Source organism: Schistocerca nitens, chromosome 9, assembly GCF_023898315.1.
Source record: "Schistocerca nitens isolate TAMUIC-IGC-003100 chromosome 9, iqSchNite1.1, whole genome shotgun sequence".
NCBI lineage: Eukaryota > Metazoa > Arthropoda > Insecta > Orthoptera > Acrididae > Schistocerca > Schistocerca nitens.
In genome coordinates this window covers 124,321,424-124,348,682 of record NC_064622.1, presented here as the reverse complement: position 1 = coordinate 124,348,682, position 27,259 = coordinate 124,321,424, and positions in this window count along the sequence as shown.

The following is a 27,259-nucleotide window of genomic DNA, read 5'->3' as shown; positions in this document are numbered from 1 at the left end:
TCTTTTCTAGAGACTGAGCTAAGTTGTATACTACTTAACGTATCCAAAAAGTAGATTATTTCAGTTGTGCCTGTTATGAAATTTAAAATAACTGGTTAGATGAATATAAAAAAGCCTTTAAGTTTTGTGGAGTGCTAAAAATCATATATCGACGACGAATATTTACCAACGTATATTATGGTGATTGAAAGACTGGAAGGCACTTTTAATTGTATTTCAGTGGAACACATACTATTCGATTAACTGGGAAATAGTCCTGACGTGTGCTACTGTTGGGAAACACCGTGACGTTGTGCGTAATTGACGAACAGGAGACACGAGAAACGTTTCTGCCAACATAAAAGGAGACAGTGAGTATTGTGTTGCAAGTAGAGAAGTTGTAACAACAAAATGGGTCGGTCAACAGAGATCAGTGATTTCGAACATGACTAGTCGCTAGATGTCAGCTGAGCAACAAATCCAACAGGGACTTTTCAAACCTTCTAAAGCTGTACATGTCGAGTGCTGGTGACGTGGTTGTGAAGTGGGAACATGAAGGATCAAGGACAAGCAAATCAAAGCCTAGATGACCTCATGTACTGACAGAAGCGAACCATAGGTCACTGTGGAGGGTGGTTATAAATGATGTCAGTTGAAGGAATCACTCGTGGTATCTAAAGAGCTACCAACAGTCTACCAGACTGTGCGTAGGGAGTTAAAAAGAACGTGGTATAATGGTCTGGCAACTCCTCATAAATAAGACATTTCTGTAGTTGATTCTAAGTTATGCTAGAGGTGGCCTCAAGAGCGACGCCACTGGGCAGTGGATGAGTGGAATGAGTGATTTGGAGTGATGAATCACGCTGTACCCTGTGGTAATACGATCGAAGGGTTTGGGTTGGCGAATGGCCGGAGAACGTTACCAGCCAACGTGTGTAGTGACAACAATGAAGTACGGAGGTGGTGCGACGATAGTGGGTGTTTTTCTGCGTTAGGGTGTGGTTTCCTTATTGCGCTTAAGGAAACACTAAATGCGGAAAGGTACGAACATATTTCACTGCGCTCAGAAAAGAAACAGTTCGCAGTCGATGAATGTATTTAAGTGACAATACAGCATTTATGAGACAATGGTTTGTTGACAAGAACATTTCTGAAATGGACTAGCCTGCCCAGTGTCGCAACCTGAATCCAATGGAACACCTTTGGCATGAGCTAGTAAGTCGACTTTGTTCCAGACCCCAGAATTCAATATCATTACCATCTCGGGTTTCTGTTCTTCACGAAGAAGGGGCTTTCATTCCTCCTCAGATATTCAGACTCCTTATTGAAAGTGTCTCTGGCAGAGTTCAAGCAGTCATATAAAGGTGAATGTCTACTAACAGGTGTTTGGTTACTTTTAATGAAACAGTGAGTAACTGGTAGCACAGAAACTAACGATACACTGGTTTTGTTGAATGCCTGGTTAAACACCATCGCTCATGTATGGACGACAGGGAAAATCAATGTCAGAATTTACCACAGTTTCTAGAAAGATTATAGAAGATAATTTTCCTTTCTTACGATGATCTTCCTCAAATGATCCGAACCTGCAGATTGTCACGAATTTAATACACTATGGACGAGCTCGACGAATTAGTAACTCTTAAAGTACTTTGATGTACCTGCAAAGCGAGAAGCATTTTCTTCCAGTTGTCGTGAGTAGCAGATTCGTAACGCTTCAGACGAAAAGACAGGAAATTTCATTGTGAGAATTTCTTCAACTACTTGAATAGTTGACTTTTTCGAGTTCTGTATAGAGTTGACTCGTGTATTTCAGCTGTTGATGTTTATTATTACTGATCTTGAAAAATGTAAGTTATCAACTTAAAATAAGTATTACGTGATTGAGGCAATTTTAAGATGTATCTGCATAAAAATGATTGTTATAGACATTATTCCTAGAATTTGTGAACCTATTAATTGAACATTAAACATTTTTCAACTTAAGCATTCGCAAGCAAACTGTTCTTTTTTTAGATAAAGAAATCTGCAGTGTATTATGAAAAGAAGACTGGTTATGACTTTCATTAGTGCTTCCTGTAGTAATACTACTGTGTAAGGTGGCAAATTGGATAAGAAGGTCGAAGAAAGGCTTCAAGTGGACTCTCCGTCAATAATTCTTCTCAACAAAGAGTTCATGGGAGGAGTGGATCTTTTACATTCATTAATTGTGTAATACAGAATCAACATGAGATCAAACAAGTAATACCATCGGCTATTTCTTCAGTTGCTTACTATGACGCTAGTATAGGCTTGGCTATTGCACAGGAGGGACTATGACTCTCTTGGTATGACCAAAAATTACGCAATGCCCCATTGTCAGTTCAAAGGTGAAACAGCTGATGCCCTGCGCAAAATGAAGGGGCGTAGTGGGAGAAACAGGGGAAGACTTTCTTCGAGTGTAGATACTCAATACGCAAAAAAGAAGAAAATAGGGCATGCAGCAAAGTAAATTCACCAAAAAGGTTGTCCATCAGGTCAATGTTGAACATGGGCCAGTTGAGTCTGAGAAGGGGGACAGATCCAATCTGCCAAAGGTCAAAGTAAGTCCAACAATTGTCTGCCACACGTGTGATGTTAATTCGTGCACCGAGAAGAAAAGGAACTGTTTTCTGGACCTTCATAAAGAGCAAAAACTATGAAGGTTAAAAGCTTCATATTCTTATTTATTTTCATGTGTCAGAAAAAGATATATGAAATACAATGACTCACAACTAAAATTTAATACATCTGTACTTTTAAATGCCTAAGATAACAAATTGAAGCACTACAAAATATATGAACATAACTTAGTGTATTCTTTATCAAAAAATGTTTATTGTGACGGTAAACTATCACAAATATAACATATAGAACGTTTTGTCTTTATTGTTTCGTAATTTTCTCCATAGGGTTCAAAAATGGTTCAAATGGCACTGAGCACTATGAGACTTAATATATGAGGTCCTCAGTCCCCTAGAACTTAGAACTACTTAAGCCTAAATAAGCTAAGGACATCACAAACATCCAAGCCCGAGGCAGGATTCGAACTGCGACCTTAGCGGTCGCGCGGCTCCAGACTGAAACGCCTAGAAGCGCTCGGCCACACCGGCCGACTTCTCCATAGGGGTGTCAGTTATTAGACTAAGTGGAAAATGTCGTAAAAGCATAAACTATATTGTTTATCGTGATTTTATAAGCAACAGGGACCTGTTTCACCACAAGTTTTCGCACTCTCTTCTCACTCGCGGAAATTTGAAGACTCCGGCTGAAATGGTCGCTATATTTCCAGTTTTAGTGCCGATCACTGTAGTTCATTTACCGCCTTTAACGCGACCTCAGTCAAGACTACATCTTTATTCGCTTTGAAAATGTCCGTCAGTTGCGATTGGTGCGCATAAATTCGGCTGCTATCGCGGAGGATCGCCTCTCGAAAGGCGGCCTGACATAATGGCCCCCGCGAACGGGCCACTTGGGCGAGTGGGTGAGTCGGCTGTGGTGCAGGAGGGGCGCCGTCAACCGTGAAGGCCGCGTCTCGGCGTGGGGCGGGTCAGCGGCTGCCCGGCGTTTTTGGTGCAGACCGGCGGTTGGGCAACCGCGCCCGGCCGGCCGGCCTACCGTTGTTTTCTCACGGTCGCTCGCGCCGGCTCAGCTGCGCGACACACAATTCACTTGGCCTGCGCTCTGTCTGCTGCGGAGTGTTGCCTTTGCATCTTAAAACTAGACGTAAGCTACCGTAGACTATCGTAAGTAAGCGTAGACTACGGTACTGTCGTAAGTGGGCGTAGACTACGGTAGCTTTCCAGGAAGATTTGGTCAGTTACGGTCGTACCGGCGTTACCAGTACGTTAGGTGTGTTGCAAACCTACCCAGTGTTCCTCATAACCAATGCTTTCTTTGGGTATGCGATTAGTGTCTTACTAGTGTCTCCTAAAAACCGGAAGAGCTTCTGAACAGCACTTTGCAAGGCATCCCAGATACGCTCAATAGTGTTCATGTCAAGGGAAATTAGTGGGGAGCGGAAGTGCTTAAACTCACCTCCCCATCGCACCCCCCTCAGATTTAGTTATAAGTTGGCACAGTGGATAGGCCTTGAAAAACTGAACACAGATCAATCGAGAAAACAGGAAGAAATTGTGTGGAACTATGAAAAAAATAAGCAAAATATACAAACTGAGTAGTCCATGCGCAAGATAGGCAACATCAAGGACATTGCGGGCTCAGGAGCGCCGTGGTCCTGTGGTTAGCATGAGCAGCTGCGGAACTAGATGTCCTGGGTTCGAGGCTTCCCTGGTGTGAAAAAATTAATTTTTTATTTTCAGACAATTATTATCTGTCCGTCCGTCCGTCCGATGCGAGGTAACTGCGCCGTAGTATGGGGACGCTACACCTAAACAAATATCAAAACACACGACGTCAGTCGACTACAGCGCACGGAAGAGAGAGTATTCCTTCTAACGAGGCTCCCTGGCTGGCAGTTGACTGTTCGCTACTTTGGATGAGAGTGCATTAAATACGTGAAATGTATTCCGTGGGCAATATGAATCCAGCAAATATAGCTCGTGACTTCAATAACAATCGCACGGTTTTGCGGTGCGGTCTCAAAACACACACACAAAACTTATTACAGTGAACAGAGACGTCAATGAACGAACGAACAGATCATAACTTAGCGAAAATAAAGAAAGTAAACTTTTCACTTGAGGGAAGACTTGGGCCAAGGACCTCTCGTTCCGCAGCTGCTCATGCTAACCACGGGACCACGGTGCTCCTAAGCACAGAGTGTCCTTAATATTGCCTATGTTGCACATGGACTACTCAGTTTGTATATTTTGCTTATTTTTTTCATAGTTCCACACAACTTCTTCCTGTTTTCTCGATTGATCTGTGTTCAATATTTCAAGGCCTATCCACTGTGCCAACTTAAAACAAAGTCTGAGGGGAGTGCGATGAAAACAAAAACCTGAGTGGGGTGCGATGCAGAGGTTCCCTTGTCAGAAGAGTGTTCCTGGAGCCACGCCGTAGCAGTTCTGGACGTGTGGGGTATCGCATTCAAAAAAATGGTTCAAATGGCTCTGAGCACTATGGGACTTAACATCTGAGGTCATCAGTCCCCTAGAACGTAGAACTACTTAAACCTAACTATCCTAAGGACATCACACACATCCATGCCCGGGGCAGGATTCGAACCTGCGACAGTAGCGGTCGCGCAGGAACAGACGGAAGCGCCTAAAACCGCTCGGTCACACCGGCTGGCCAGGTATCGCATTGTCCTGCCGGAATTGCCCAAGTTCGTCGGAGGCACAATGGACGCGAATGGATGCAGGTGATCAGTGTAATATTAGTATCTGTTTCGATAGCTTAAGTAAACTTACATTCGATAATCTAACCATGCAGGCTCATAATAACTATATAATTTGTGTAAAAATTTCTTAGATCTCCGCTGAGCAGAGACCACCTGATGTTTCAAAGAATATCGTACGCGCCACGGCGCAGAATACGAATTGTTCATAAATTGTGTCGGTAGAGATATTTTGTGTTTCTTATTTTTTGACAGCTGAAGAATTGCAATCCTCTTCTGTTACCACAGTCGTGATATTTTTTAAAGACGGCGGACTCGTATATGGCGTGGTCCGCAATCACTAATTAATTATTATAAAATGTTACTATTCTGCAGTGCTATGTAAGAATTTATGTGTGCAGCTAAGATGAAATGTCGAAAATGTTAAAGGATTTCATTTAAAGAAACAGCCAGAAAGATATAAAATTGAAATTTACGGAGCCTATTGTTAGAAATACTGACTAAGGTAAATTAAATTGGTTTTTGTGCTCTCAAATGCTGTAGTGCCTGCTTATTACTTAAAGTATTTCTATGCTAACCATCTCCTATTAATATCAACAGAAATAACGGTGTTTTTATAGTTTTCATACAACTACCAGGGACCGACTGCATGTCGGCAAACGTCGTAGTTACGGCAGAAGGCGCATTGCTATTTTACTTTATTTGGGATTTAAATCCAACTTCTTTTAATGTGTGGTGTAGTATAGCGAAGAAAATTTCCAGCTATGTCTGGTCCCTTAGGTTTCTCTGTTCGTAGTTGCTGTTGTTGATCGAACATGATCACGACACAAATAAATTAAGTGGAAATGCGAAGTCTGTTGTTGATCTTGCGAACGCTACGCCTTCTGCAAGCGATTTCAGGAAACTAGCACATACAGTACTTAAGTTTTTTGAAAATTCTTTGCTCTTCCCGCCAAGTGGTGGTGCAAAACTCACGACAGATTTCTGAATCTTCAAAAGAGAATAATAATTTCATCAAAATAGAAATATATTTAAAAAAAAATAAATACACCGCATCAGGCAATCAGACAGGATGCTTACGTACGTGTCACCCGTCAGAGTCGTATCAAGAGGTACCTAGGGGTCCCATTTTACTCCAACTGCACATGCCCCACACCATTACAGAGCCTCCACCAGACTGAACACTCCCCTGCTGACATGCAGGGTCCATGGATTCAGGAGGTTGTCTCTGTACCCGTACACGCCCATCCACCCCATAAAATTTGAAACGAGACTCGTTCGACCAGGTAACGTGTTTCCAGTCATCAACAGTCCAATGTCGTTGTTGACAGGCCCAGGCGAGGCGTAAAGCTTTGTGTCGTGCAGTCGTCAAGGGTATGCGAGTGGGCCTTCGGCTACAAAACCCCATATCGATGATGTTTCGTTGAATGGTTCACACGCTGACACTTGTTGATAGCCCAGCATTGAAATCTGCAGTAGTTTGCGGAGGCCTTGCACTTTTGTGACATTGAACGATTCTCTTCAGTCATCGTTGGTCCCGTTCTTGCAGGATCTTTTTCCCGCCGCAGCGATGCCGGAGATTTGATGTTTTACCGGATTCGTGATATACACTGTACACTGTACACCTGTGTTTCATCGCTTGTGCGCCGACTATAATACCACGTTGAAACTCACTTAAATCTTGATAACCGGTAATTTTAGCAGCAATAACGGATCTAATAACTGCGCCAGACACTTGTTGTCTCATATAGGCGTTGCCGACGGCACTGCGGTATTCTAAATGTTTACATATCTCTGTATTTGAATACGCATGCCTATACCAGTTACTTTGGCGATTCAGTGTATAAAGGATAGGCAGCTTACGGAACATTTTTGTTCTACGTAGTTATCCTTCTGTCTCTTACTTAAAAGTAATCAGTATGTCTAACAAAATTTAAATGGTTGATGTTTAATTCAGGTTTTATTAGAAAATAGTTTATTTGCAATGTGAAACAGAGGTATGTTGTACTAAAAGTAAAGAAAACTATACAGATTTATCACATAACGTTAGAAAATTCAATTTCATCAACTAAACGGTAAAATAAGAAAAGCTCAAACTAGAAATATATCAAACATCCCTTCAGGACTTCGGCAGATTTATAGAAAACATTTTTCAGTTGTTCATAAGTAATTTCAGCATTCATTGACAATAATAGCAAACTCTTGCTTTCGATCTTGATGAACAACGAACTATTGAGTACAAACTAACAACATTTCTCTACTCTAAGGATTGATAGATGCCGACCGTTGTGGCCCAGCGGTTCTAGGCGCTTCAGTCCGCGACCGCTAGACTGCTACGGTCGCAGGTTCGAATCCTGCCTCGGGCATGGATGTGTGTGATGTCCTTAGGTTAGTTAGGTTTAAGTAGTTCTAAGCTCTAAGGGACTGATGACCTCAGATGTTAAGTCCCATAGTGCTCAGAGCCAATTGAACCATTTTTGATTGATCGATGGGAGGATACAAAAAAATGGTTCAAATGGCTCTGAGCACTATGGGACTCAACTGCTGAGGTCATAAGTCTCCTAGAACTTAGAACTACTTAAACCTAACTAACCTAAGGACATCACACACATCCATGCCCGAGGCAGGATTCGAACCTGCGACCGTAGCGGTCACGCGGTTCCAGACTGAAGCGACTAGAACCGCACGGCCACACCGGACGGCTGGGAGGATACAGAACAAGAAAGATCTAATGTACTTATGTCCGTAAATGCATGGTTTCCATGCTAGAGACCATTTATTCAACCATACTTTGTTACAGAGGCTGCGGTGTAATACGCGCTGTACCATGCAACATAAGTTACAGTATGCATGGTTCCCTCCTAGAGGGTGGTACTGTTCATCATACGTCATGCCCTAGCGCCCTCTACTGCCATAGTAATTAGTAATGTTGTGTCCGATTCACTTCTCTTGATGGCTCACCGCGTAGTGGATGTGATACAGCGTTATACGCAATGATTCCGTATTAGAATCGAGAGGTTACCGAAATGGTGTTTACTTACAGAAAGGCAAACGGCAAAGGGCGGCGGGCAGCGACGTTTTATCAAGAGATCTTTCCCCGTCGACAACAAACACAGAATGGAGGGAAATTTATTGACACTGTAGAAGGCGACTGCCGTGTCAGTACCAGGCAGTTGACCCACTATTACAGCGTAAGCCAGACGACTGTATGGAACATTCCCCATGACAATTGTTACTATGCTTATCACTTACGGCGTGTGTAGGGCTTATTAGCGACAGACTTCCTACATCGGGAGCAGTTTCCTCAAGGGCTTCTTCAGCAGACAACCACGATTCTGGGATTTGTGTCATCCATTCTATTCACGGATGAGACCACCTTTCCGCAGAGTGGTATCTTCAACATTTATAACAGTCATCTGTGGGATAGTATGCAGAACCCCCATGGTATGGTGACAGCGAATCATCAGCGTCGGTGCAGCCGGAATGTGGGGGCTGGGATAATTGGCGACCTTATGTTGGGACCAGTCTTGCGAGGCCTGCGCGTACACCAGATCTCAACCCGTGCGATTTCTGGCTGTGGTGCCATCTCAAAAGTATCGTGTATGCAGAGTCCATCCCAGATGTGGAGACACTGGAGTAGCGTATTCGTGCTCCCTTTGACACTGTTCGAATGAATCCAGGCCGATGTGAACATATGAGACAAAACATGCGTTGAGGCACATGGAAACCATGTTCAGCACATTCCGTAACTGTGGCTGTACAGTACAGGGCGTATTAGACCGCAGTCTCTGTGATAATGTATGATTGAATAAACGGTCCGTAGCACGGAAATCATGCATTTCTGGATATAAGTTCATTAGGTCTTTCTTGTTCCGTATCCTCTCATCGATCAGTCCCTAGAGTTTGTACACGTTGGAAAAAAATCACCCCGTTTATATTATGTTTGAGCTTGTAAACTCTACTTGTATCAAAAGTAATTGTCTTGGTTACAAAAAAGCGCAGAAGTTACACAATCACCTAATTTTTATTATTTATAAAATGTAATTTGTATTCTATGAGGCTATAAAATACACAGTCGACTAACACTGAATGATGTGCATTTCTAAGTATGTACAAAACAAACAACCAAACAAACAAAAAATGAAGTTTATCTCTTACACATTCATTTATGTTTCTTTCCCTACAATGCTACCAATATCAGAGGAAATCCTACCGTTTACTATACAATTTAAGTAGCGTACTAAAACTACTGAACTGTTGTTTTCATAGAGCGCAACTCTACTTAGAACCTATTGGGCGGCTGTCTGTTCCTCCTGTTATTCTTGTGGTCTTCAGTCAAAGGACTGGTTCGATACTGCTCTCCACTCTGCGCAGACCTCTTAACTCTCTACAACTAATGCAACACACCTCCATTTGAACCCTCTTAAGCCGTCCTCACGGGGGACGAGGCATCCAACGTGGACACGGACGGGAAATACAACATCATAACACTCTGTGTCGTTGGCACGTGAGACAAATTGGTCAACGTGATTTGCGCTCTCGGGGCTTTCCATCGGTAGTAGTATATACACTCCTGGAAATGGAAAAAAGAACACATTGACACCGGTGTGTCAGACCCACCATACTTGCTCCGGACACTGCGAGAGGGCTGTACAAGCAATGATCACACGCATGGCACAGCGGACACACCAGGAACCGCGGTGTTGGCCGTCGAATGGCGCTAGCTGCGCAGCATTTGTGCATCGCCGCCGTCAGTGTCAGCCAGTTTGCCGTGGCATACGGAGCTCCATCGCAGTCTTTAACACTGGTAGCATGCCGCGACAGCGTGGACGTGAACCGTATGTGCAGTTGACGGACTTTGAGCGAGGGCGTATAGTGGGCATGCGGGAGGCCGGGTAGACGTACCGCCGAATTGCTCAACACGTGGGGCGTGAGGTCTCCACAGTACATCGATGTTGTCGCCAGTGGTCGGCGGAAGGTGCACGTGCCCGTCGACCTGGGACCGGACCGCAGCGACGCACGGATGCACGCCAAGACCGTAGGATCCTACGCAGTGCCGTAGGGGACCGCACCGCCACTTCCCAGCAAATTAGGAACACTGTTGCTCCTGGGGTATCGGCGAGGACCATTCGCAACCGTCTCCATGAAGCTGGGCTACGGTCCCGCACACCGTTAGGCCGTCTTCCGCTCACGCCCCAACATCGTGCAGCCCGCCTCCAGTGGTGTCGCGACAGGCGTGAATGGAGGGACGAATGGAGACGTGTCGTCTTCAGCGATGAGAGTCGCTTCTGCCTTGGTGCCAATGATGGTCGTATGCGTGTTTGGCGCCGTGCAGGTGAGCGCCACAATCAGGACTGCATACGACCGAGGCACACAGGGCCAACACCCGGCATCATGGTGTGGGGAGCGATCTCCTACACTGGCCGTACACCACTGGTGATCGTCGAGGGGACACTGAATAGTGCACGGTACATCCAAACCGTCATCGAACCCATCGTTCTACCATTCCTAGACCGGCAAGGGAACTTGCTGTTCCAACAGGACAATGCACGTCCGCATGTATCCCGTGCCACCCAACGTGCTCTAGAAGGTGTAAGTCAACTACCCTGGCCAGCAAGATCTCCGGATCTGTCCCCCATTGAGCATGTTTGGGACTGGATGAAGCGTCGTCTCACGCGGTCTGCACGTCCAGCACGAACGCTGGTCCAACTGAGGTTCCAGGTGGAAATGGCATGGCAAGCCGTTCCACAGGACTACATCCAGCATCTCTACGATCGTCTCCATGGGAGAATAGCAGCCTGCATTGCTGCGAAAGGTGGATATACACTGTACTAGTGCCGACATTGTGCATGCTCTGTTGCCTGTGTCTATGTGCCTGTGGTTCTGTCAGTGTGATCATGTGATGTATCTGACCCCAGGAATGTGTCAATAAAGTTTCCCCTTCCTGGGACAATGAATTCACGGTGTTCTTATTTCAATTTCCAGGAGTGTATTTCGTTCGCAAACCACCGACTGTGTTTACGAAAACGGGGGCGCGTAAAATTCCTGCGTTACCTCTGTTAAAATGCAGTTTCCTACCGTGTCCATCTGCTAAGCATGTTGTTCTGCCTGTGGTATACATAAAAAGTTTAATACCCATGAATAAGTTAACGGGTTTATCCGGAAAGTGACATCCGATGATCGATAAAGAAAATAAATACATCACTAAGCAATAAATATGTATTGGAATATTTACATAGATTCCATGGATACTTCTTAACTTAGGCAACACCCTTGTTGGGGCATTTGTCGTAACGGTGCACCACCAGTTACATGCCATGTCATAAGAGTTTGCCGCCAACATCCGGAGCCACGCACTCACTTCAATCTGCACCTCCACATCGTTGGGAAAAGGTTTTCTGCCTTAAAACGCTTCATGAGACGGAAGAGATGGAAGTCACTTGGGTCGAGGACTGGACTAAACGGTGTATGGTCGAAGACCTCATCCCAACTTATGCAACACATTTTGTGTAACATTGGGTGTCTTGTATCTTGCATTGCCATTCCAAGTGTAATGCCGCTCGTCAACATCGCACATCTTCCAAGATGCTAATCCAGGCGGGTGTAAAGATAAATGTGCGCAACGGAAAATAATAAAAGCTAAAATGAAGATTTGGCCCTGTCTGACTACCCCCTGAAGCAGATCTTAGACCTCTTAATGGGCTTTAACAAATAAATTACAACCTAAACATAAATGAATGATTAAGGCAACTAATACTGCTAAATAATAAACGTTTATAACAGTCATCTGTGGGATAGTATGCAGAATCCCCATTGTATGGTGACAGCGAATCATCAACGTCGGTGCAGCCGGAATGTGGGGGCTGGGATAATTGGCGACCTTATGTTGGGACCAGTCTTCTTCCCACATCGCCTTATATATTTATTGTATATTAAAAAAAAACCTCACTATTACAAAGTTTACATTTCCTAATTAAAATTACTAATCAATTGCCCAACTCTGCCCCTTGTTATGACTGCGCGATCTAATATCAATAACGCGAAATGACTGACATCATCCAAGTACCAAACACTAGAAGACACTACTTTCAAAGATGATCTACGGTGAAGTGGAACCTCAGTGGAAATAAATAACGTGATCACAGCTGTTTAGCTTTTATAGCCCTAATAAGCCGGAGCAATTTGCAATATCACGGTATGTACTGCGTGCGGTGCGTCGAAATGATGGTTGTCGACTCTTCTGCGACGATGGAAGAACTCCAGCCACAGATAAACTCTTTCAGACACTAGGACGGCAAAAGGCTGTCCTCTGACTAATGTACTCTAATACTGTCTTCTCCACTCTGTGTTCTACAGACGAGAAACACGAACTCCCAACCACATGGACGGAGTTCAGATAACGTCTCAACGTAAGTATAGGCAGAGGAAGTGCTGTCAATTACTGAACGTTTCGTACTCCACAACGACTTCTAATACGGTGGTGAAGTCCAGAATCGTATAGGTTCGCAACAGTACAGTGCCTAACTGTTCTGGCTATAAACTCTCCTGCGAGCAAAGGCAGCAAGTCAGTCTGCACCAACAAAGCTGATATCGAGCGACCGTCACACACGGGCGCTCACAACGGAAGACTTCGTCTCTCCACCGCTGGCTTCCCAGCAAGGCTCAGCTCCCCACCATCGTAATCCCGAAAAAGAATCATATTCCCGAAACCACGGAATATTCTCCCTCTCTACAGATTCTTCCGAACGCCGACCAACCATATTTTAGTCTGTTGTCGTCCAGTGCGGAAAGTTTGCGAGGAGAAACCTATACTCGGATAATGGTACGCTTCTGAGTAAAACTCCTTTGAAATAACCCTGCCTGCGTGGTTTCCGAGGTTCCGCTTCTTCGTTCGTCTCACCTGCGTCCAAGATTTGCAGAGTTCGGAAGTATTATCCGGTTATCCTTCCGGCCCTACTACAACAGCGGCCGCCCGTCACCCTATTGTGCACCAGAGCTCAATTGCCACGACGTCTGTCTAGCCATTTCCTGTGTTTAAGCAGGACCAACACCTGTGCGGGCCTTCCACTCAGAGCTTGAGTTGCCTGCCGTTTCATCTCCACTGGCGTTCCAACCTCTACTAGTATAGGCTACCATTCATTACGCCGTTTTTATAATACAGACACTCCGTCACCTTTCAACAATAAGCATTAACAATTATTTACAAGGCGTACGTGACAATGTCAGTCTCCTTTAAATATTCCTATATACGATGTACAACCTATCCAATGATATCTAATTGTGGTTTTAGTTCACGGCAAAGTATGTGGATTAGTGCTTGTAAGGTGCGAAATTATAGCCACCTTACAATCTCTTGTTCTCTGATTTTTCAATGTCTAACAATACTGATAAGCATTTATGGTCTCTGTAAAAACTCTCATAGGAAGACAATGCGTCAGTCCTATAAGATAGTGCACATGATTTTTTTGACAGAGACTGTGCGCTTGAATTTGGTCTTCACATGTGAACCATTAGGCCACCGAAGCATGGATTGTAGTTTTGTTTTTGGTGCGACGTGTGACACTCGTGTTTCGTCCCCAGTGGGTACATGGTCGAGAAACTCGTCACCATTCTCTGTGTAGTGCTGTAGAATGTCAATGCTGCGGCCGGACTATTGGTTTTGTATTCATCTGCCAGTTGTCTAGGCACCTATCTTGCACACTCTTTATGAAAACCAAGCCACTAGGAGACAATTTCGTGCAACAACCAGCGAGACATCTGGAGGTAATGACGAGAGTTTTCTGATATTATGAAGCGCCGATTTTACAAAATTGCTTTCCGCACACTTTCCTTCAGTTCGATTGTCACCAGAGACGATCGGCCACTACTTTCCTCATCGTGAGTATTGGTTCATCCCCCAGTGAATTGCCTGCAACATCGACTGACCGTAGTGTCGCTCATAATGTCGTGCCCGTAGACATGGCACAAATGGCGAAGTGTCTCTGCCGAAGACTGCTTCTGATCGTGCAAAAATCGGATGACTGCAAAAACTTAGCAGTTGGTGAGGAGACAATAGCAGAGCAGCCATTTAATCCTAGCAATGTGTGGTAACCATTACTGTCACAAGACTGAAACTGCACTGCATTTTTGCCACGTAACTCCTCTCTGTATCTGCGCATGCGCATTCCTATCCGACTACTGCTGCGCGGGGTAGCCGCGCCGTCTTGGTCACCTTGTCATGGTTCGCGCGGCTCCCGCCATCGGAGGTTCGAGTCCTGCCTCGGGCATAGGTGTGTGAGTTGTCCTTAGCGTAAGTTAGTTATAGTTAGATTAATTAGTGATTGAGCCTAGGGACCGATGAACTCAGCAGTTTTGTCGCATAGAACCGTACCACAAATTTTCGAAAATTTTCCGACTGATCATGCCATGTCTGGACACGTTCGGAACTTACTTTCTGGATGCACTTTGCATAAGAAAAAAGGAAAAGATCCATGTCCATCCAAGGACACCTGGTTTTAAAATTTCACGAAATCGGCAATCACGCTCTTGAGAGACATCGAATATTACAGCAATTATTTCGATTAATTTAATAAGAAAGTCACATCATCATTTAGAAAACGTGAAGGAAAAAAAATGGTTACTGTGGGACGCGAACTCGCTACAAATTGTTCTTCCAGCAACGCTTCGCTGAAGTTCTGCAATGAATGACGTTTTATTTCATGTTCCACTGTTCTGAACACTTTAATAGCCGACATGTTATTTACTGACATTCAGTTATAACAAATATTGCCAAGAAGGACGAGTTTTTGATGAATACGGAATTCAATATATCATTGCCTTTAAACAGTGTACTTTTATAACACGCGAGTTACAACGCGAAAACGATGAAAATTCTTTAAACACCAATATGACATTTTCGTCATTTTGTACCAAGAACGATGTGTTTTCGAGATATTCACTGTACTGGTGTTTAGAAAGAGCTTATATTAAGAGCTTATATTCATAGGGCGTAAATTGTAATATGAATCCCAACAAATATGGCCTTCAACTGAACACAAAACATACAAGATAGCGTCTTGCAACTTCTGCTTGTGACGTAGAGGTCGTTCTTGCTTGTTGTTGATTCTACTCTACATTGAACTTCGCTGAAATATAGCAGAACGTATTTGGTTTCATATGGTCAAATGGTTCCTGAACATGAAATAGCTGCAAGTGACGTCACAATACTCGTACAGCGCCACGTTAACGTTAACTAACTTGTCCCGCCTGAAGATAGTTCTACTGTTGCGAAGCCGCCTCTGTAACTGAGGTCGCTAACACTCGCATTTGTGGTAATTCTCGACTCGGAGGTAAGCTAGTAGTAACCGGTAAGGGGGAGGGGGCGGGGGTGGAGACGTGATGCCGTGACGTTTCTGATCAGCAGTCTTTGTACCCACGTACTGGATTAAATACCAAAACTTTCCACAGTGTCTTATTAAGGGAAGGCATGTGACACTCTGTTGATGGTGATCCGTTCATTCAATAGGGACCTTAAGCTCACGGCCTCCTTCCTTCTGTTCGAGAGGAGAACGCTAAGTGCCAGCACTGGGTTTCACCCTCTCCTTTTCCTTAGTACACAACACAAACTCAGCACCACACTGTACGACCACTCTCCATTATCATGCCTAAGACAGATACACTCTCGACACCATGCTAGGTTGGAGGAAGCCAATCGCAAACCATCTCCACTAGGATGCCGTATACAATGGCAGTGAAAAATTCCTACACGTGCTCTCCTACCATCATTTCCTGAGTGTTGGACTACTGTGACTTTTGACTGTAGTCAAGCCTTGACCCTCCTTCCCCCACGTCACTTCCCTGCATTACCGTAGTGCTTCAAGATGTGTCCTGTCAACTGATCCATTATTAAAGTCAAGCTGTGCGATAAATTTGTTTTTCTTATTTCTGTTCAGTACTCCGTTTGTCACCTTACTGGCCGGCCTGGGTGGCCGAGCGATTATAGGCGCTACAGTCTGGAACCGCGCGACCGCTACGGTCGCAGGTTCGAATCCTGCCTCGGGCATGGATGTGTTTGATGTCCTTAGGTTAGTTAGGTTTAAGTAGTTCTAAGTTCTAGGGGACTGATGACCTTAGAAGTTAAGTCCCATAGTGCTCAGAGCCATTTGAACCATTTGTCGCCTTACGGTCTGCTGCGAAGGGTAGCTGTCGTACCACTATAATTTTGCGCCTTCTCTGAGCCAATCGCGAACGGTGCGAGGTTAGAACTACGTTCAATGGATGAGGGTAAGCAATACATTCCAACTCATTTTCGAAAATAGTGGTAGGTAAAGGAAAAGTTCTGCATTAACGACGTAGACGGTCTAGTCGTACCCGACCGACCGCTGAGTCATCCTCGGCCAGTGGCGTCATTAGATGCGGTATGGAGGGGCATTCTGTCAGCATCCCGCTTCCCCGCTCATTGTTGACTTTCTTCACCTTGAAACCGCCACTTGTCGGTCGAATTGCTCCTGAGCTCCTGCATGAGGCTGAGTGCACCCTGTAGCACTTCTCCCACCAATGAAAAATCCCCGGCAGTACGAAGAATCGAATCCGGATCCTTCGCATGACTGTCAGCCGCTCTGATCAGTCGTCTACGAAGGCATATATTCCTGAAACATAGGTTCTTGGAACGTCAATAGTATCCTTTTCCGTAATACAAAACGCCTGTTTTGCAACTACTGCCAATGTTGTTTATTGGGCATCTTCGTAACGCTCTCGCATTTACAAAACGATCCCTTGATGAAACATGCCTCTGGATCCTTTCTATTTCTGCTGTTCATCGTATTTCATAAGTATCCCGAACTAACAAAGAATACCTTGTCTAAAGAACATGTTCCTGCTTTCTAAGGGAAAGCACAAAACCTTTTACTTCTACAGCCACACTCTACCAGCTAACTTACTTTGTGTAACAGACGGAACTTTTTGTACCTGTGTCGCCAGTGGTGAGGCGGGAGAACGATCACTGGTAAGTCTGCATAGGGGCTCGGAACTCTTTAGTAAAATCGCCATCAGCTACCCTCAGAATCCAAAAATGCCAGTTCCAAAGAAGGTATGTGCCGACACAAGTGAATGTCACCGAACTTTTATTTTAATAAGTTGTGATTGCGAAGCACTGACACGAATTATCTACAGAAAATTGGAAACACTGTTGAAGTCAACCTCGGGGAAGATCAGTTTGGGTTCCGGAGAAATTTAGGAATACGAGAAGCATTCCTGACCCTAAAACTTTTCTTAGAGGATAGACTGAAGTATTCTAAAACCTAAATCTATAGTGCTTATTGCTTTATGGGAAGCTTTTGACAATGTTGATTGGAATACAGTCTTCGAAATTCTGAAAGTAGAAAGGAAAGAGTACAAAGTGAGAAAGTTTATCAGCAAGATGTACAGAAACCAGACTGCAGAGTCGAAGGGAATGAATGGGAGCCAGTAGATGAGCGTGGACTGAGAAAAGGCTGTGGTCTATAACAAATGTTATTCAATCTCTACTTCGAGCAAGCGGTAACGGAAACCAAATAGAAAGCTACAAAGGGAATTTAAGTTCAGGGAGAATAAATAGAAGGTCATAAATTTTCTGATGACACGGTAATTCTGTCAGAGATGACAGTTGAACTGGAAGATAAAGTAAACGGTACGGATTATAGTGTCTAGAAAAGAGATTATGTGAACATCAACTAAACAAAAATAGTTTAAAGGGAATGTAGTAGATTTAAATCAGGTGATGCAAAAGTAGTTAAACTAGGAAATGAGACACTGGCAGTAGAAGATGAGTTTTGCTATTTGGGCAGCAAAATAAATGATGATGGCGGAAGTAGAGAGGATATGAAATGCAGGCTTGCATTAGCTGGAAAAGTGGTCCTGAAGCAGAGGGATTCATTAACATCTAATTGAAGGGAGAGCGTCTTAAATTAAAACTTTAAATGTTTGTTAGAGCGCGTGCACTCAAGCTGCTTTCGCTGCAGCTAGTGAAATAACATCCTAACGTTATATATGGCCACCGTATACAACGAACAACATCGACACAGTAAAGCCCAGCTTGACAGTGCACTATGTTATCTCTATCTTCCCTAAGCAGGAAAGCTATGGGACAAAGTAAGGGTTTTGTAAAGGAAGTCGGTTCAGCTTTAAATAAATTTTTCACTTATTCTAAAGTTGGACAAGATGAAAAAAATTATATATTTATAACACATTTTTTTAAAATTATACTTTTTATTGAAACAGGTTAGTTACAATAATTCCGCTCTAAGCAGAATCTGATTTTTCTCTTAAGCTGAGGAAGTGTTAAACCATTGTTGACAGTGGAAGCTACAATTAATATGCTTTCCGCAGAATCTGATCTTGTACTTAAACTGGGTAAATGTTAAACAAACTTTGCCAATGAAAGAAAAAATCAATTGGCCTTCGAGTTAATTTAACTAACTAGATAAGATTAACACCGTGGGAGAGTCGCTATGAAGGAAGACTGTATGGAACCAGCAGCTCCAATATGTCCTCATCTCAGAAGCTCGCTGACGGAAGATTACGGAAATTAAATTTGAACTGGAGTTAAATCAGCAACTTAGACTGCACATTCAAACATGTGAAAAGTGAACGATTTAGATTTCGGATCGCGCTATCACGGATTGCAACAATTCACCTCTGCTCCAAGTAAGCAGAATGCTGCTAGCAGCTGGAGATGGTCAGCAGCTCCTGTCTGATGATCAGCGCCCCGGCCACTCGAGCCAGCTTTCACAAGTAAATCCACTGCCGTGTTTGGTTACATACGTTATCATGAATGAAATGTTACACCCTTTCTTGTATTGACCTTACATACCGCAATAAGCTTTTCAGAATAATTGCTCACGATATACATTGAATCGAAATACACTCATGCTCATAAAATAAGGATAATACTGATACGTGGTGAAACAACGCTCTGGTGGGCGGTTTGAGGGTTTAAATCACCTCGGGGTATGATTATGCACACTGCATTTGACCGGCGGTCGTCGCACGGTGGCGTTGGCAGCAGTCCACGTACGCAGAGGTGTGTTGCATGTCAGAGAACGGTGCAGTGAGTAAATGTGCAGACGTTTCCAGACGTGCTAATGGTTACTATGTGTTGAAAATGGCTCAAAGAACACATAATGATGACGTTATGAGGAGTAGAATACTAGGGCGACTGGAGGCTGGTCAAACACAGCAGGTCGTTGCACGGGCCCTACGTGTGCCACAAAGTGTGATCTCATGATTCCACCAGACAGGAAATGTGTCCAGGAGCTACTGTACGGGACGTCCACAGTGTACAACACCATAAGAAGTTCGCTATCTAACCATCAATGCCCGCAGACGGCCACGGAGTACTGCAGGTAGCCTTGCTCGGGACCTTACCGCAGCCGCTGGAACAGTGGTCTGCATACACACAGTCTACAGACGACTGAACTGATTTGCTTTATTCGCCTGGAGACCTGCAAGGTGCATTTCACTGACCCCTGGTTACAGGAGAGCCCGTAAAGCCTGGTGTCAAGGACACAGTACATGGTCATTGGAACAGTGGTCCTAACTTATGTTCGCGGACGACTCCAGGTATAGTCTGAACAGTGATTCTCGCCGGGTTTTCATCTGTCGTGAACCAGGAACCAGATACGAACGCCTTAATGATCTGTATGGAGGTCGTGGTTTGATGGTCTGGGTTGAGGTTGTGATTAGTGCACGTACACTCGTGCATGTCTTTCACAGAGGAAAAGTAACAGGTCACGTGTATCGGGACGCCATTTTGCACCATTAAGTCCGCCTTTTCGGGGGTGCAGTGGGTCCCACCTTTCTCCTGATGGATACTAACGTACGGCCCCACCGAGCTGCCATCGTGGAGGAGTACGTTGAAACAGAAGCTATCAGGCGAATGGAGTGGCCTGCCTGTTCTCCAGACCCAAACCCCATCGAGCATGTCTGGGATGCTCTCGGTCGATATATCGCTGCACGTTTTCAAACCCCTACGACTCTTCAGGAGCTCCGCGAGGTACTGGTGCAAGAACGGGAGGCTACCCCAGCAGCTGCTCGACCACCTGATCCAGAGTATGCCAACCGTTGTGCGGCCTGTGTACGTGTGCATGGTGATCATATCCCATATTGATGTCGGGGTACATGCGCAGGAAACGGCGTTTTGTAGCACATGTATTTCGGGACGGTTATCTCAACTTATCAACAATACCGTGGACTTACAGATCTGTGTCGTGTGTGTCCCCTGTATGCCTACGCTATTAGCGCCGGTTTTGTGTAGTGCCACCTTGTGTGGCACCACATTCCGCAGTTATCCTTAATTTATGAGCATGAGTATAAAATAAGTCTATCCATCAAACATGTCTATCGCAAAACCGCTATAGATTACAACTGTGTTGCCTCTGTGCAACACACTCCCACCAAAGCGGCCGAAGTCATTAAATGCTCAATATTTCTGTAGTTAGTGATAATTATGAAACTAATAATAATAATAATAACTAATCTCACTGTTTCTTCAAAAATACTGCTTTTGCTGGTAAATCGCACCATTTACGCACCGCTGGTTATCTGGAACATTCGCAGCTGAGCGAGTCTTTTCGGACAGGAAGCACTGCATCGCAGTTTCGTACGACAGCGCAAATACGCTGCCGTTCATGCGCCTTCATGCGACACCAGGGAAGCTTTCGCGTGTAACGACGATATACAGTCGAACCGAACCACAAATATATGAACAGATTGAAGTTTGAAAGCTTTCCGTCGAAATGGTAGGACAGCAGCGGGTGATAATCGATTATTTACGGAGAGCGAGCGCAACTATGCACCAAATAAGTGGATAAATCAGTAGCATCAATTGGTGGCAGTGGTTGATACATATGGGGGGCACACGCACCCCCCCCCCCAAAAAAAAAAAAAAATCACTTGCGGGGCTGCCCGCAATGCAACCCGCACCGCCACCGCCAGTCAGCCCGCACGCTATTCTTTCGTTTCTTTTGTTAATCAACTCGACTGAAACGAGTTATCGAGTAGTTTTACTTTCCTATGTAGTACGTGCGTCAGCGTTATCGTACTTTATGCGTTTCTGTCTGGCACATAGATAGCTAACACATATCTACGAGAAAAGTCGCGGCCATTCTAGCGAACTCCACTCATGCTCATAAATTAAGGATAATTGCAGAATGTGGTGCCACACAATGTGGCACTACACAAAACTGGCGCTAACATAGGGAACACACACTACACATAGTATGAAGGCTTTAACGACCGGATGACATATCTTCTGGTAAACCTTCGGGGATGTAAGGTCGTGGTCCATGAAACTCTTCAGCTCCTAACGTTTCGTCCAGAGCTGCGCTGCACATCTTCAGAGGGGTGTGTCTCCTCCGGCTGACGGGTCGGACGTCTGAGAGCGACTTGTATATCGTAGAAAGTGGGCGTGACCAGAGTTGCACGTGATATGCAGAGATAATGTTTGTCAGAGATAAAACTTAACTATCGATCGTAATCTCGTCACGTCTCGTCAGCTCTGGACGAAACGTTAGGAGCTGAAGAGTTTCATGGACCACGACCTTACATCCCGGAAGGTTTACCAGAAGATACACACTACACAGATCTGTAAGTCCACGATATTGGTGAGAAGTTGAGAAAACCGTCCCGAAACACATGTGCTACAAAACGCCACTGTTTCCTGCGCATGTACCCCGATATCAATATGAGATTTGATCACCATGAACACGTACACAGGCCGCACAACAGGTTGGCTTACTCTGGACCAGGTGGTCCAGCAGCTGCTTGGGTATATCCTCCCATTCTTGCACCAGTGCCTGGCGGAGCTCCTAATGTGTCGTAGGGGTTTGAAGACGTGCAGCGATACGTCGACCGAGAGCATCCCATACGTGCTCGATGGGGTTTACGTCTGGAGAACAGGCAGGCCACTCGATTCGCCTGATATCTTCTGTTTCAAGGTACTCCTCCACGATGGCAGCTCGGTGGGGGCGTGCGTTAGCATCCATCAGGAGAAAGGTGGTACTCGAAACACCTGACCTGTTACGGTTCCTCTGTCAAAGATATGCAGGGGTGAACGTGAACCAATCATAGCCCCACCACAGACCATCAAACCACGACCTCCAAACAGGTCCCTTTCAAGGACATTAAGGGGTTGGTATCTGGTTCCTGGTTCACGCCAGATGAAAACCCGGCGAGAATCACTGTTCAGACTACACCTGGACTCGTCTGTGAACATAACCTGGGACCACTGTTCCAATGACCATGTACTGTGTTCTTAACACCAGGATTTACGGCTCTCCTGTGACCAGGGGTCAATGTAATACACCTTGCAGGTCTCTGGGCGAATAAACCACGTCTGTTCAGTCATCTGTAGACTGTGAGTCTGGAGACAACTGTTCAAGTGGCTGCGATAAGGTCCCGACCAAGGCTACCTGCAGTACTCCGTGGCCGTCTGCGGTCACTGATGGTGAGATATCGGTCTTCTTGTGGTGTTGTACACTGTGGAAGTCCCGTACTGTAGCGACTGGACACGTTTCCTGTCGGCTGGAATCGCTGCCATAATCGTGAGATCACACTTTGTGGCACACGGAGGGCCCGTGCTACGACCTGCTGTGTTTGACCAGCCTCCAGTCGCCCTAGTATTCTACCCCTCATAACGTAATCAATATATGTTCTTTGAGCCATTTCCAAAACACAGTCACCATTAGCACGTCTGAAAACGTCTGCACACTCACTCGCTGTATTGTACTCTGACATGCACCAACACACCTCTGCGTATGTTGACTGCTGCCAGCGCCACCATACGATTACTACAGGTCAGATGCACCACATGGTTATACCCCGAGGTGATTTAAAGCCGCAAACCGCCCACCAGTGCGTTGTTTCACCATGTATCAGTATTATCCATAATTTATGAGCATGCGTGTCGATCGTTATTCTGTCTGGCATTTGTTCGAGAAAAGTTGCGAATATTTTACTGTTTTCTTGTACAGAGAACCTTCTATACGTAGCGTTATAAATACGGACTATTCGCCGAATAGGAAGCTACTTTCCATTCAGAAGCAGAAATATTACAACTGAAGAACGATAAGTAAAAAGTCCTAGTTGTAGCAAGTGCAAGTGTGAAGATTAGTCAAGTGTGAGTGAGAGTGATCAGTTGATTGTGAAGTATTAATAATAATAATTCGTCGTAATTTCTCAGCAAAAATAATGACTATTTTTTATTATGATAAATGTAAAGGTAGCTGAAGGTGTCTTTAGCGCCTTCTCCTTGAGGTGGGCTATATTATTATCTGGACAATTATTAATACTATTGTGAACTGCTATAGTGCGATAGTTAAATTTCTAAAAGCAATACAGCAATGACAAACTTCGTTGTGAACGTGGAATCAAATTTAACAGCTACTATGAGAATGAATGGGACTATTTATTGTCCGTACGTGTGCTACGACCTCCATAAATCAACTAAACGCTACTAACTTTTATCCCTACAAACTAACCCTACTCTCTTAAAATTGAAGAACTTTACTATTCGTAAAGGAGACAGACGTGTTTCAGTTGTAGTTAACACTGTCAGGTTTCGTACGATGTCCTACTGATGCAAAGAAAATTGTTTCAGTTAAGAATGATCAAAATGAAGCGGCAAGAAGGCTACAAATCCCGCTATTGAAAGCGAATGATTGCCTAATAAGGATACGCCTAGTATTGTCATCTGAACATTTTCTTCCACAGTAACGAGGATAGCAAGTATGTGTATTTGTGAAAGGTGGAGTTAATTTTCTGTGTTCTACATCACTGTGAAAGGTAAGCAACCTCGATGCGTAATGTGCGAAATAGCTGGAAATTGCATTCCGTGCTGTTCGCCGGAGACTTATCTTATCTGAATCACACACCTAGCCTCGTTTTCTGTTGCGGCTTATTGTGCCCCCCCTGAACTTGTGGTGAAAGTGGAGGTAATTCCTTAACGAGAATCACTGGCGGTTCTCCACCGCTCTTCCCAATCTCGTCAAATTGCGCCGCCTATACCGCCCAGGAACTCAACTGAACACCCATAACCTGCAACATGACCCCGGAGAACGACCCACTTTCAGCGAAGTCTGAAAGTCGCAGATCGTGGAAAGCACATGTTTCTGTTTTCTCGTCGAAAGTAATAATAATGAAACAGCTCAATAACTACCTTTCTGCCACTTCTCTGAGGTAATCTTGCGGCCGATAAGAACAGATTCCATTTAACTTTACGTTGTTGGAATTAATAAGTTACGAACTGATGTTTTGTCCTGTTTTCTGGAATAACAGCAAACGGACCAGCGAGTACCCAATTTCATCGACAATACGATGGAAGGACTGTTGCTGCAGTCAACAAGTACCGTAAAAACACTTTGCTGTCAACTCACTAGACGTTTCCCTCGCGGGAAAAGAACAAAACAACGCAGTCCAGGATACTTAAAACTGGAGAAAATTAAAAATTTAGTATGCTGAACTTCAGTAACCGATGGATAGTAATGATATGAAATACAGAATTATGATCCACGTTGTTTCTGCTCTACGATATTATATATTTATTTGTGCATTTATTTCACCTGGCAAGACTGGGGCTTTCATGCCCCTCTAATATCTAACAGAGAGTGACCATTAAACTATGAACACTACATAAGCAATATATAACAACAATAATAGTAATAAAATTAACATTAAAAATAATGAATTTCTTTCTCCACAAAAATGACTGACATTGTCAACCCAGGTGATAGGTGGATCGTCAAGAAACTTGCCATATACAAGGGCTTGAAAATCGTGCTACAGGGGCTTTGGCGTCAACCAGTGAAAATGGACCCAGTGACTCTCGGCACACCAAGAGCAGTTCCAAAACGCCTTAGTGAGAACTTTAATACCATTGACGACCAGACCGTGAAGGTCTAAGATATGTCTACCGGTCAGTGTGTATCATTTGCATATGTTGTTGTTGTTGTGGTCTTCAGTCCGGAGACTGGTTTGATGTAGCTCTATATGCTACTTTATCCTGTGCAAGCTTCTTCATCTCCTAGTAACTACTGCAACTTACATCCTTCTGAATCTGCTTTGTGAATTCATCTCTTGGTCTCCCTCTATGATTTTATAATTATAATTTTTAATGCAAGATAATACTGACTTCTCATAAAGTAGTTGTTGTACGATGTCTGGCAAATATTCCATGTTATATGTAGAATGGCTGTAAATAGCTATTGCCCATATGAAATTTCCGTTCAAATTTCTGCTTCCAGTTTTATTTCAAATAACTTTTGTATTTTTTCATTTATTATTGCTTTTTTTTGTTATAGCATTCCAGTAGAAACCGAAACTAATTAACCCCCTGTCTGTCGAATAATGAACACAGCTTCACTAATTACTCCAGAATAGTTTTAACTCTCGTATATGGCCCTCTACATGCATGCATTTGAAAATCACTCAGTATAGCTAAATCCAACAGAAAAGTAGGAAATATTTGAAAGGTTCAGAATCATTACTCAGTTTCAAGAGAAAATAATGATAACTCGTCAGATAGTATTTAGTAAAATAATTAAGTGCACTATGCAATGTACATTCTAAGACCATTCACATTATAGTCCACATTATAGAAAAAATTTCAGAATCCACTTTCTTAAGGTTTTTCAAATATAGGCAATAATAAAGAGATGTCTTTGGGTTCTCAATAAGAGACAAAATATTGTTATATCACTTTTGTTTTGCGTACAAATTATCAACCTGTCAGAAAGTCACCATGATTTTTCATCTATTCTAAGTTCTACAGTTTTTCCTTTTCAGCTTGTAATTCAAAATTAAATTTTTATTACATTATCCATAACTACACATAATGATATCGCTACATATTACATGCATTTTTTCGCTGGTGAACCAAAACTGCATACTTTTTTACCACTAATTAACATGATTTTACTTTTACAGACTGACATCCTTTCCTTCAATGTAAGTATAAGATCATCATTTTGAAATTGTCATCAGCACTAAACAACTACCTATGGAAACTGGTTACAGAATTGGTATTGTTACAGAATTACTTCAGTGTAATTTTACAAAATTTTCGATCAGTCGCTAGAATTGGCGAATTAAACGTAAGATTTTACATCAAAGTTAGGTATTACTGTAAACATTTCAGACTTGTAATATTACTTCTAAACTGACAACAAGATTCATCTTGGTACATCAGCCACCTGTGAAGCTGTAACCAACCACAAAATCTTAAAATTTTTTCAAAGAAGGATGAGTTTGAAAATTTCAGATGCTTCTGTGTGCCCTGATAACTCACAAGTCACAGATTTCATAGTTTTCAGATACTAAGACCTCGTCTTTTACATTATGCTCTCATTTCATTTCGTCATCAGCGCATTTTACTTCAACTACAAAATCAAATTACGCTTTAATTACATCTTTATTTACCACATGTACACACTTATTACTTAAAGGTTTCAAATTTGTTAAATCGACTTTGGCACGATTGCTGGATGCTACAGTCAGAGCTGTTGGTAGTACAATTGCAGTTTTGTTCGTCATTTCATTTACTTCGCTGATTTCACGCATTTCATTTCGTTATCAACGATTTTTACTTCAATTACCAAATCAGATAGTGCTTTAATTACATCGTTATTTTCAACACGTACGCTCTCGTTGTAAGTTTGCAAGTTTGTTAAATTGACTTTAGCACTATCGCTGGATTCTACAGTTAGTGTTGTCGGTACTACCATTGCTGTTTTGTTCGTCATTTCATTAACTTCACTGATTACTTCTTTCACTTTTTGTTTCAAATTTGAAAGATGTTTAATTTTGTCCAGAGAATTTTGTAATATTTAACGTCCGGTCCCAGATCTGCGAGATCTGCAGTTTCATCCTGAGAGATCCAGAAATCGAGATTCTTGGATCAAGATATTGCTTAGTTTGTTCAAACAACTCAATAATTCCACCTTGAATTGA